The sequence below is a fragment of the Carassius carassius genome, chromosome 2 (genome assembly GCF_963082965.1).
Source record: "Carassius carassius chromosome 2, fCarCar2.1, whole genome shotgun sequence".
In the NCBI taxonomy this organism is placed as follows: Eukaryota; Metazoa; Chordata; class Actinopteri; order Cypriniformes; family Cyprinidae; genus Carassius; species Carassius carassius.
In genome coordinates, this window is record NC_081756.1 from 26,787,086 (window position 1) to 26,800,101 (window position 13,016).

Here is a 13,016-nt window from a genome sequence, read left to right on the forward strand (position 1 = left end):
TAAAATAAAAACCTTTCTAAGCTGACCTTTTTAGTGTGATTTCCTACAATAATTATCTTATGCCAGAGGCCGTTGTGCTCCTCTAATGATATAACTTTTTTTCTTGGTAGTGTTTAATTATCTGGGTGAGCTTGGTGTAGTAATCAAAACTCATGCAAAAATATCAGGAATAAGAAACACATGCAGTTATTTTTGTTTTCTGAAGAACAAGGTTATAGTTTGAAACAGAGAAACCCTATTAATTCTGCTACTGCTATTTGTTAAATGTACACCAAATTAAAATGCAGATTTCTAAATCTGTCTAAATAGTCTCTATTTCCATACCAAACGCTATGTGGTTGGTCTTTGATCTTAGTACAAACATGCTGCTCACATATTATTGTATCCCAGTTTGTGCAGTGTTATTAAACTTTAGCCATTAAAATGTTATAAGCAACTGAAAAAAGCACAAATGTCAAGGTATGTCAAAACTTCTCCAGTTCCCCAAAACACCCTCAGACCCCAGAGGGTTAATTTTTGTTAAAGCATGAAAGACACAAGCCATGAAGGTGTCCTTACCGTAGTGAATGCTGTGAATTACTTTTTCTGTTCATCTAATTTGATTGTTCTAGACTCAGTGTACTGGTAATGGCCCATAAAGCAGTTGCAGCATTTTTAAGTGTAGAATAACCTGAATTTAATTTGATAGAATTTAGCTTTAAAGCTATGCTCATTGTAAAATGTCTAAATCTTATGTGTGATAAACCAGAGTGTGAGAGTGGATTATAAAATCTTCATGATACATTAAGCCTTATTAATTCATTTAGAGTACTTGGGGATTCACAAGAAGGAAATTCATGAAGATGAAAATGGAAACAAAGCACTTTTTGGCAGAGATTTCAAGTTGCGTACAACACAATCCCCTCGGCTTAATGCCAGCGAACCTCCACATTTCTAGCGGATTTGCCTAATAAGAATCAATCAAGTGATTCTCTGTGCAAAGTTGTTCTCCTCTCAGCTCCTCTGCATGCATCACAGACATCTTAACAGGCTGCAGAGTGCGTTGTCCTCTAGACAGCGTCTCATTTGTCAGAGTGAAGGGGAAAAGTCAACAATAAAGAAGCTTGACAAATACATTCAGATTATCATGCTGATTAAATATTCAGTTAATTTCTGGGGGGCCCGTGTTGTCACCCATTTCCATTCCTGACAGTTTCAAAAGGACAATAGCTTTCACAATATCTCATCTTCAGTCACAGCCAGTGACAGCTGGCACAGGAAAGGTTAGCTGTCCAGTAGGTTTTTTATTATTTCCTGTGGGGGTGAGATAAAAGGGGGAGATAGAGAGGCCTTGTATTTTGGTAAGGCTTTGCACAGCTGATCTGAACTGTTAGTGAGGAGGACGGACTGTGTGCGCATCAAAAGCTCTGTGTGCTATAGAGAAAGCTGTCTGGGAGAGAATAAAAGGCCTCTCTTGTGGTCATTTAAACAGGCTCAGCTGGGCATTCAAGCTTTCATCAGTTTGAGAGAAAGAAAGATAGACACACAGAGAAAAAAAAATATATTAGACTTCCGAATGCATATCAAAGTGCTTGATGTCCACGGATGATGAAAGGACCTGTCTGACAGCGACAAGTAAATACCTAACTTTGGTCAATAGCAGTAATTAATCGTTTAAAAAACAATAAAATTTGTTGTTTATAGTTGTTTTAAATGCGTTAGTGTGTAATTTCTCTGCAGAACAGTATGGTAAAACACTCTCCTTGTCTTCCAAAATTTGGTCAAACAAATAGCCCCACCCCAAACTCACGTCACTGGATGAGTCGATGTTGCTATGTTGGAGAGCTCAAACACAGCCACAGAGCTGCGTTTCTTAAAAATTGTGTCATTTACTCAACCTCACATTGTTTAAAGCTTTATGACTTTATTTTTCTACAGAACACAAGTCAGTGGTGTCCAAACAACTTTAGACCTCAATGTCTTTCATTGTGTACACATTCTTTAACATATCTTCTTTTGTTTTCTGCAGAAGTAGAAAGTCACAAGTTTGGAACAACATGAGGGTGAGTAAATGATGACAGAATTTGCATTTTTTTTATGTGAACTATGCCTTTAGAAATAATAATAAACAATTGCAAACAACAGCTTAAATTATACTTTATTTATCTTAATGGCAAACAGGACAACAACCAAAGATACAACTGCTATATTTCTACACAGAACCAAACAAATGTTTGTAGGTATAACCCTATTTGCCCTTGTGAATGCGAAGCACGGGAAATTTCTGGAAAAATTCTTAGACCACAAGGAGTGTAACAGTAAATACCTTTCAGCTTTTGAGGAAGATTTGATTTATGGCAGCCGCACCGAGACTCCTTTGAAACCCTGCAACTCTTTTGATTGGTTACTGTTAATGTTACTGGTAATGCTCGCCATGTACTTTAAGAAGCATTAAATATTTTTTATATTTGTGTTAGTGACAAACAGCAAGACGGACTCAAATCGTTTCATTTTATTTAAAATTATGAAATTGAAAGTAAAATCTGTCATGCGTTTGTGCACTGGGATCTCAAATCATCTTAAAAGGGAATTTTTTTTATTATTTATTTTTTCACTAGACTTGAATAACAATTAGAGCTGAAAAAATAAAAAAATAAATACATTTGAGTGACAGCTCTTTAAAATTAAAAAAAGAATGGCCAAAGATGTAAGGACCTGAACTGTGGCCAATTATAATGATGAACAAGAGCAAATGGAGTACCACACATCAGTCAACAAGCTTCTATGTACTTATTTATAGTATATGTACTGCAGAGGTGGGTAGTAACGAGTTACATTTACTTCGTTACATTTACTTGAGTAATTTTTTGGGGTAACTAATACTTTTCGGAGTATATTTAAAGATGGGTACTTTATACTCTTACTTGAGTAAATTTTGGGGGAAAAATCTGTACTTCGTTACTGTGGGCGACGCTCCTCTCGTTACTTTATCTTAACGCAATAAATGTTATAAATGCTTCAGTTTATTCCAAACGCGCCGTCTACTTTTCTCTGGGCAATGAGCGATGCCCATTCGCGAATGATTCATTCTTTTGAGTCAATTCTGTTCAAAGGCTTGATCAAACCAATTGGCAAACGAGTGAATTGGTTCATGAATCAGTTTGATTGAGTCGTTCAGTTCCCTGCCGCGCTTAGCGTCTGAAGCGGTTCACTCGGAGTTGTAGCCATAACGTTTAAGAACATCAGCAGCGTTGAAAACGTGGCTGGAACTGCACTGAATTGAAAGCAAATCTGCAAAGGCTATTATTTGCTAGCGATGGAGATCCTTATTAGATGAACACCGCGTGTGCTGTCTACTGTTTAACAGGTAATAACTTGGGCTACATTCGATTACAGTACACGATACCACTGTGGCATTAGTTTGTTGTACGTGTGTGGCTTATAACAGAGGGGAGTCAAGTTGAATGCAGCTTCCAAAAGACAAAAAATAGCCGATTAAGATTTTATTAATTTTAATAAATCTTAATAAATATTTTTTTCATATCATCAGCTGCTAAATTCAGATCTGTGATTGCTTGCTGGCGCTGAGCCAGAGATAGATGTGTTTTTACAGCACTGTGCATTATAACCAATCACACATGATTCTTTTGAGCTTATTAAAGCATTGGCCAATCAGAGGTGTTCCGATGAGTCATCGCTAAAATGCCGGTGCTTCCTACACTCGCTCACTGACTGAATACCTCTTTCTGGCGAATTCTCTCGTCAGAAACAACAAAGTGCAGATGTGTGTACGAATCTTTAATTAAGATATTGATTTCACAGTGTTAACAGTTTCAGTGATTTTAATGGGAGTTTCTCAGAGTGATTGAAATCTAGAATGTCAGTGAAAATGATCTTTAATAATGTAAATGTTATTTGCTCTCTTTCTGAACAATGAAAGATTAGTAGCAATATTTATATCACATTAACTTTCAATGTTTTAATTTGTTTTAATGTCGTATTAAAAATATGTTATGGCATGACACCTATATCTGTTACTTAAGTAAACAGACAATGTTTTATAATAAATTACATAAATTGGAGTAAAGGTTGATGAAATATATACATTTATACACGCATACATACATTACATACATTTTATCTATATATCTAAATAAAAATAGGCTCAGTATATATGACCCAAAGTAACTAGTAACTAACTACTTGAGTAGATTTTTTATCCGATACTCTTTTACTCTTACTCAAGTAACTATTCAAGACTAGTACTTTTACTTTTACTTGAGTAAATATTTCTAGAAGTACTTTTACTTTTACTTGAGTACAGTTTTTGGGTACTCTACCCACCTCTGATGTACTGTAGGTTGCACCAGGCCATGTCTACAAGCATTCGAGTGAATCTCCTCAGCAATCAGTAATCATATTCTGCAACTTGGTTTACACTAAGAAGCAAATCAATCATGTTTCCGAGAGACATGGATACCCTCCCACCACCCTTGGGGTGAAGCATCAAGAGGTGGCTTGCAATGTCTCCTGCTTTCATTTCCCATTTTGTAGATGTCAAATGCCACAGATTCTTGGTTATGCATGCAGTCTCAGGCATTTCAAAGGCGCCAGTCCTCTCTGCACTGCCAGCTAATTTGTCTTCCAGCAACAATATAGATTAAATAACTCAGTTGTCTTTGATCATCCATCCATGCTGAAGCTTCTGAAATCTAATTTGATCCATCTGAACTCTGGTTTGTGCGACCCGCAGCATGACACTGTTTAGATGCGACATAAACACATTCTCTGTGAGTTAATTCTATGGATTACCTGTGAGAACAATTACTCCCTTACTTTTTCTTTGTAACTTTGAATCTTTATTTTCTCTTCTTTTATTTGCTTGTTTTTCTCCTCTCTTTCTCCCCTGGGTATTTATATAGACATTCAAACTTCATCAGCTCACCTTTATTAAATACTTATGGATATTTTCTCTGCCCTACTATACTTTCTAATTCACTATTACTTGGCAGTCTCTGCGTCAGCTCAGCCTCTCATTTTAGGTGATCAATGTTATGCCTGACAAAACTGATCTTAATAAAAATAGAAAATAGGACTTTTCAGAGCAGAATCTAATCAAAAGACAGCTTCTGAAGTAGCTCTGTACATAATCCTTCCAGATTTATCTGATCTGAGAATGAACCTTCTTCGGAACAACACCTTGGGTATATATTCACATAAAAAATATGTGAATAAACATTCAGTATTCACATAAAAAATAAATAAAGGTAATCATAATTTATATTTGAAAGTATATATATATATATATATATATATATATATATATATATATATATATATATATATATATATATATATATGTGTGTGTGTGTGTGTGTGTGTGTGTGTGTGAGAGAGAGAGAGAGAGAGAGAGAGAGAGAGAGAGATAGCGAAATGTCTGTTTGACTGAAAAGCTTATTTTCTCTTCTTTAACTTTACATTTTCACCCAAAGTTTCAGAAGATTTCATCTGACTTTTTACACTCCTTTCGGTGAAAGGTACCTTATTTTTCACATTGAAGTGTATTCATTAACCAGACACCAAAGGCTGCAAATGTGTGTTGAAATTGCATCATACAGTAAATTGTAAGGGGGCTAAAGACAGGATCTAGGTGCCAGACAGAACTGTAATTCACAATCTACTCCTGTAATAGACTTTTTCATTTTTGCATTTACTCCAAACAGACCATGCCGCAATAAACTCTTCATCATCTGTGCACAGCCGTGCCCTGCCATATCTGCCCGACAACAATGAGCAGTTGTGACAAATTCCACGATTCAGTCAAGCTTTAAGAAAAATAACAAAGCCACTTTAAACTCTATTAGGTCTATTGTCTTCACCTACTGAAGCAAACAAAAGCTCCCAGTTTCTGAATGACCTCCTTCATCTTGGCAAATTAGAGCATCACACCAAAATGTGAAACTAATCCCAAATTCATAAGATTAAAGAAGTTGGCCTGTAATGTGTGTATGGAGATATGTAGATGCATCCGTTTGCATAATCTTTCCAGAAAATGAAAAACAGATCATCAAAAACCATCACATTCTATTTATATTTAATTAGCTGTTATTTATGCAAAGTCATGCCATCAAAGGAATTCATAATTGCTAAAGACAATAACACGTGGACTGTGGTAAGAGCTTTCCAATGAGAGGGATCAGGTAGGTGTCTTAGAGAAAGATGATCCTCGTTTCCTGCCTTTAAATGTCTCATTATCAATGACTTATAGGTAAGAAAGACAGTCCGAAACAACCAGGCTTTTCTTATGAGTCAATATGCCAGAGCAGCTACAGAATCCAACAAAGTTACTACCGGAAAATTAATCGATCATGTTTTTGGGTCATACAGTTTTTCCCCAGGAATTGAACTTTGTGATGAGTTTAATACTCAGTATCATATGCTGGTATAGGCTGGTCATTTATATGACTCCCACATTTCTTCCTTATCTCAGTTACATCAGCCTCACATGTAAGGTAAATCTGCTGGGTAAATCTGACAGTTTCTTTGTGAATCTACCCTCCTTATCTCTTGTCGGGTCATCTAGGATGACCTCTGCATGCTTCTGCTGTTGGTGCTCTCTTGGTAATTCCCCATAATGAGCTTCAGGCTGAGATGCTAGTGACCTGGTCCAGATGTAGCTCTGACCAGGCTTGGGCAGCCCAGCAGCCTGCTCTGGAGGGTGCATACTAATGTATATTGTATCTGTTACAATGCTTCCCCTCTGGACAGGTTTCATTTAGCATAGTCTGACCATCAAATGCATTTGCATTTCTATCTGTAAGGGAGACTAATTCATAATAAAAATACAGCTGTTCTCTCTGATTATCTTATTATCTGGATTACTGTAAACATTTAAGTTATTAAAGCATGAACATTTGATCTGTTGACTTCTGTGACATAGCAGGAATGCTATAGTGTTTTTAAAATTGCACATTAATATTTTAAATTGCCTCTGTGGAGACAATATTCAATATTCATGCATCTCATCTGTGCATCTCCAACATGATTTACTTTGCTCGTTGTTCTTGGCACAGCATTATATCTAGGTTAATTAGGCTTTTGAAGTCATCTGTAAACCACTGATGAGGTTTGAATACATCCTGAGACCTTTAAGGGCCAAACTTGTGGGATGGTAGCTTAGGGAAAGACTGTACTGTAAACGTGGGAAGTAATTCTATTCCTTTTCTCACTCAGCTTTCCATCAGGTTCTTTTCAAAATCCTCTTAAAAAAGGTTGTTGTTTTTAAATAACATCAACTTCAAACAAACATTTCCCTTTTAATCACTGTATTTTTCCTTTACACAATGCACTCTGGCATCATGGGCCCTTGAAGCTGTTCTTTTTGGGAGTGTCAGTTGGGAATCAATCCCTAGTGGCCTGTGAGCTTACACCAAAGTTCCTTTTTTGAGCTTTGAGGAAAAGGAAAAAAGAATCCTCTCAAAGGAAAATTGGCTAGAATGAGAATTGTGAAACCATTCACTTTGACGCACACCTGACCAGAATGTAAACTTGAGGGTTGAATCATATATGTGTGCATGGGGTGGGGTAGCGTACTTAGCCATAGCTCTGGGTGCAAACTGTCCTGAAGTTAGCTACATTTGAGAAAACATTGATTTAAGAACATTTGGGGATGGCCCTACATAATGAACAGTAGATTTTTTTTTTAGTAACCTATTCAGCAAGATTCAGTTTGTTAATATCACAAACTAACAATAAACAACAATGAAAAACTTTAGTATAGGAATCAGTTGTCACTATTAAATAGTTGTTTATTAGCATGCACTTTACTACCATACTGGCTGTTTATTAGTACTTATAAAGCATTCTAGATGCTTATTCATTCTAGATCACTTAACCGTACCTAATGCTTAAACTTAACAACTACCTTACTAACTATTAATGAGCAGTAATTTGGAGTATATTGAAGCAAAGTTGTAGTTAATATTTATCAATAGTGAGAACTGGGCCCAATCTAAAGTGTGACCCAATATTTTAAAGTGAAGTGACATTCAGCCAAGTATGGTGACCCATACTCAGAATTTGTGCTCTGCATTTAACCCATCCGAAGTGCACACACACAGAGCAGTGAACACACACACACACACTGTGAACACACACCCGGAGCAGTGGGCAGCCATTTATGCTGCAGCACCCGGGGAGCAGTTGGGGGTTCGATGCCTTGCTCAAGGGCACCTAAGTCGTGGTATTGAAGGTGGAGAGAGAACTGTACATGCACTCCCCCCACCCACAATTCCTGCCGGCCCGGGACTCAAACTCACAACCTTTCGATTGGGAGTCCGACTCTCTAACCATTAGGCCACGACTTTCCCCATAAAGCATTACAGCATTTGTCCACCATTTAATGTTTATTTAGAAATCTATTTTTCTGTTAATTGTTCATTTACAGTTATTCATAACACATTATTTCATGTTATTTTAGTCTTTTTGCAATGTTCAAAAATAGATTAGTAAACAGAAATGAAGCTATATTAATAAATGTGGTGGCACTTTACAATAAAGTTCTATTTGTTAACACAACTTTAACTACATTAGTTAACATGAACGGACAGTCAGAAATACTTCAAAAGCATTTATTAATCTTACTTAATGTTAATTTCAACATTTAATAATGCATTATGAAAATGAGTATTTAATAATCCTTAACAAAAGTTGCATCTGTTAATATTAAGAGACCTGAGATGAAATGAACTACCATTGAACAGTTGTATGTGTGCCTCAATAAACTCTGCTTATTTACTGCTTATTAACTGTTAGCAGGTAGTTATTAGCTTTAGCTATCTGCTAGAATTAAGGGATGTAATATATGTTCATGCAGAATATGTGCTTTGTAAGAACTAATAAACAGCCAATATTTTAGTAATATGCATGCTAATAAGCAACTAGTTTTTTAGTGAGAATTGGTGCCCATACTAAAGTGTTGATATAATCTTTTTCTTTTCTTTTTTTTTTTGACATAAACGTTTCCAGTCAGTCTTTTAAACATTGCATTTTCATTGGATGTGTAAATATATTTTGACTAAGAAGTATTAATCCGTCTCCCATTCTACAGATATCACTGAGCTAGTGGGAATAGTGCATGTAGTACAGGTTCATCAAATTAATCAAGTGATGATGATGATAATAGTAATAATGTGTTATATAAAAAATATGTGACCCTGGACCACAAAACTTCATAAGTCACTGGGGTATATTTGTAGCAATAGACAAAAATACATTGTATGGGATTTTTCTTTCATGCCAAAAATCATTGGGATATTGCATAAACATCATGTTCAATGAAGATATTTTGTAAATTCCCCAAGTAAATATATTAAAACTTGATTTTTGATTAGTAATATGCATTGCTAATAAAAATAAAATAAAATAAAAAGTCCAGGGTCATATATTCATTATAATAAATGTTATTTAAAAAAAGGATAAAAGCACCGATATATAATCAACATCACAATAAAGACAGTCTTGTTTAAAAAGTAATATACAGAATTTCATGAAGCTATATAGTAACACTTGCGTTTGTGTGATTATAATATTATATATATATATATATATATATATATATATATATATATATATATATATATATATATATATATGAAGAGTTCAGATGCAAAAGAGTTCAGATGCAAAAGCCTATAAATGCCATCTGAAATTTTCAGCTAAAATTAGGATTTTTATCAGGCTCCTATATTTATGTTCAGTTAATTAACTTTAATAGCCTGGAAAAGGACCTGCACGTTGCCATTAAAGTATATATATATATATATAATTATATAATTATAACTATTAATTATTAATTATTAATTATTAATTATTAATTAATTAATTCATAGTTTTGGGGAGTTTTGATTAAACCAGGGCTAGAGGCGATGAACATTATTTTAAAATCCAAATGTCAGTGTGTGTGATATTATAATTGTGCTGCTGTCTAGATTATGAGTTTCCACCAGCCTGACTTTCACCATGAAAATAACTTATCCTGAAGTATGGTAGCATGATTAATATTCAAATATTAAATAGAAGACATAAGTCAAGAATCAGCTGGTTGTTATTTCTTACAGCAATAGGTAAGCACAAAGATCACCAGAAGTGGGGTGGTGTACAATTACTCAAGCTCACATCTGTGCTGTCACTCTGGAAAACAAGAAAGCGGTTAACTGATATGTTGAAGAGTTGAAAGTAAAATAAACTACAAGGATAATGTAAATCCCAAGACTAAATCTTGTTCCATTAACACAATAATCATTTAAAAGAGCCATATTCGTTTTTTGTTGATCATGGTTTCTTGCATCATAGTTATAATTTTTCATAAAGTACTTTGGATGTGAAATAAGTAAAAACACTTGTTAACAGGTTGTTACATCTTTTCAATAACTTATTTGCAACTTTGCAAAGCCAAGCATGCATATTTTGACAGGTTCCCAAAACAACCTGTGGTGGGTGAAATATGCCACACAAACTTTAAATTCAGACAGAAGTAATCTGGAACCATGGTAACAATAAGCTTCAACCACTCATTTCAAAACTCATTTACTCAAGTTATTATGCTATCAATGTTATATAAATGCAAGTTGTTAAAGGTCAAACACAACCATGAACACACACACATTTTTATATATATATATATATATATATATATATATATATATATATATATATATATTAATGAACCATTTTGAAGCTTAGTTTAAATACATTTTCTTGGTGGAATGTGAATCTGGTTCATGTACAGGTTCAAAAAAGTTCCTTCCCTCTTTCTTTCTTTCTTTCTTTCTTTCTTTCTTTTTTAGAACTTACCTTATTATAAGATAAAAAATAGCTCCTCAAAATTGGGAAAAAAAGCAAATAATATGGAAAGCATGTATTCATACTAACTACACACATGCTTACAGTATATGCAAGATCCACATGTGTACTGAATTTAGATTTTCATTTTTTATACCTCATAATTTAGTCATGTTGGAATGTGCAAATAAATAGAACAATGATGGCTGCACAGTCCAAGGATAATGATGGATATTTAACTATGCAAAGACAAGTTATAAGGATTATGCAAAAACATATTAACATTTTGAAATGTAGAAGCCCCTCCCCCCCTTCATTCTTTCTTCCTTGCTCGCTTTTTGTCTTTCCCGTTCTTGATATGTCCACGCCTGGGAATTCAATTAACAATAGAAATGTTTTGATGGATTAAAAAAAGTATTGCCTTGAGCAAGCTGGGATAAACTCTTAACCTCGGAGACAGTTTAAATGGTGACCTAACACAAAGGTTGAAATTATGATTTATGGATTGGGGGATATTATTCTTTGTTCTTCTCACAGTGGTGGAGGCCGATAACGGGAAAGTACAATAGTGAGATTAGCCCAGCGATTGGAGTCATTCCTAAAACACACACTCGTGAAATCTCTCTGTGTCTGTGATGCAGCTCTCTGTTGTAACAACAGGGCCTTTGATAATGCCATTGCTCACGGTTCATGACCAGAAAAAGATAAGAGAAATGAGTTTCTGTAAGCCCGCTACAGGCTTAACCTCTGACACTTATTTCATATCATGCCTTACAAAACGTTTCCCTCCAGCCTGGCCTGGTTCTCCAAACACCACCCAAACACAATCTGTCACAGGTATTTAAACGCTTCATGCCACAGTTTGCAAGTTATTGAACATCTCCTTGACCTTACAAAGGAAAATTAACTTTTTCTTTTTCAGGAACTTTGTTAAATGGATTAGGTCTAGTGGCTCAGGGCATTGTCTTTCACTTGCATATCGCTAATATTGTTTGTGACAATACCCATGTAGTTTATATTGCCTCCTGTTTTTCCACCGATCCATCCTTTTGTCATTTCCCCTTAAGGACATGTTGTCAGGGATGTAATGGTGTAGAAAATCATTGATATTAGAGAAACATCTCCTGGAAATCCATGACTATGATGAAGCTAGATCCCATAGCAGATTTCACACATCTTAGAAGGTTAATGGATAAATGAATTATACAGATATGTAGAGGGGGAAATACATACATGCATACATACATGCATATCAAACTGAGTCTGTTTTCTTTTGGTGTTTTTTTTCCCCCCTTCTTGTCCACTAGGACACTCTAAAGGCTAACCAAAGTTGACGTCTGATTAGCAAACAACAGCATGCAGGCTAAATTCTTTCCACCAAACATCATTTCAGGCACATACTTTTCAAAGTAAGCTAGTTGGTGTTATATTGAGTAAATATGACCACCCAAATTGAATCTGACAAAGCAACATTATAATCCATCACAGCTTATTAGAAATTTCAAATTTTGGAATTAAGGACTAATAAGCAGACAATGAAGCTTTCAAGGAGATGGATGAGGCCTCTGAATAAACAGAAAATGGATGTAATAAAAACACAGACCATCAATGTTCCCTTAAGAACTGGGGCACTGAGTAAAAATGCTATTCGATACATCAGTTTTTATTTCTTTGTTATATATATATATATTTTTTTAATAATAAAAATGAAAACAATTTGGCATCAAATCATCATCAAATAAAAAAAGAAGCTCTCTCTGTGGTATTGTAATGTGTGCTCACAATGATTGTAATAGGATAATATTTCTGTATTACTTAAGCTTAAAAGAAAATGTTATGACTAATGAGTGTATATAATGAGTGTACTAATGACTAATGAGTGTATATATATATATATATATATATATATATATATATATATATATATATATATATATATATATATATATATATACATTTTACTTGATTTAATTTGAACTGTTCCTTTGATTTCACTGTAAATGACCAGTTACGGAAGCTATTATGCTAAGTCAAACATCATATATTTATTTATTATTCCTGAGTCACATCCTACATGTTTGGTAATTTAGAGTATATATAGAGTATATCATAGTTGATAGTTGAAGACATGAATATTTAAATATGTTTCTATTTTCTATTCAGTGCCCTGCCACACAAACTGTTTTGTAGATTAC

The 13,016-nt window shown here is 34.6% G+C and overlaps 1 long non-coding RNA gene across 1 annotated transcript in view; it reads right to left on the bottom strand.

The window, feature by feature from the left end:
- Positions 1 to 3,531: 3,531 nt before the first annotated feature.
- LOC132097641 (uncharacterized) overlaps positions 3,532 to 13,016 on the bottom strand; it is a 191,564-nt gene continuing 182,079 nt past the window's right edge. The window contains exon 3 of the long non-coding RNA XR_009422770.1: positions 3,532 to 3,544. This is a non-coding gene — a long non-coding RNA (uncharacterized LOC132097641). The remainder of the gene's footprint in view (positions 3,545 to 13,016) is intronic.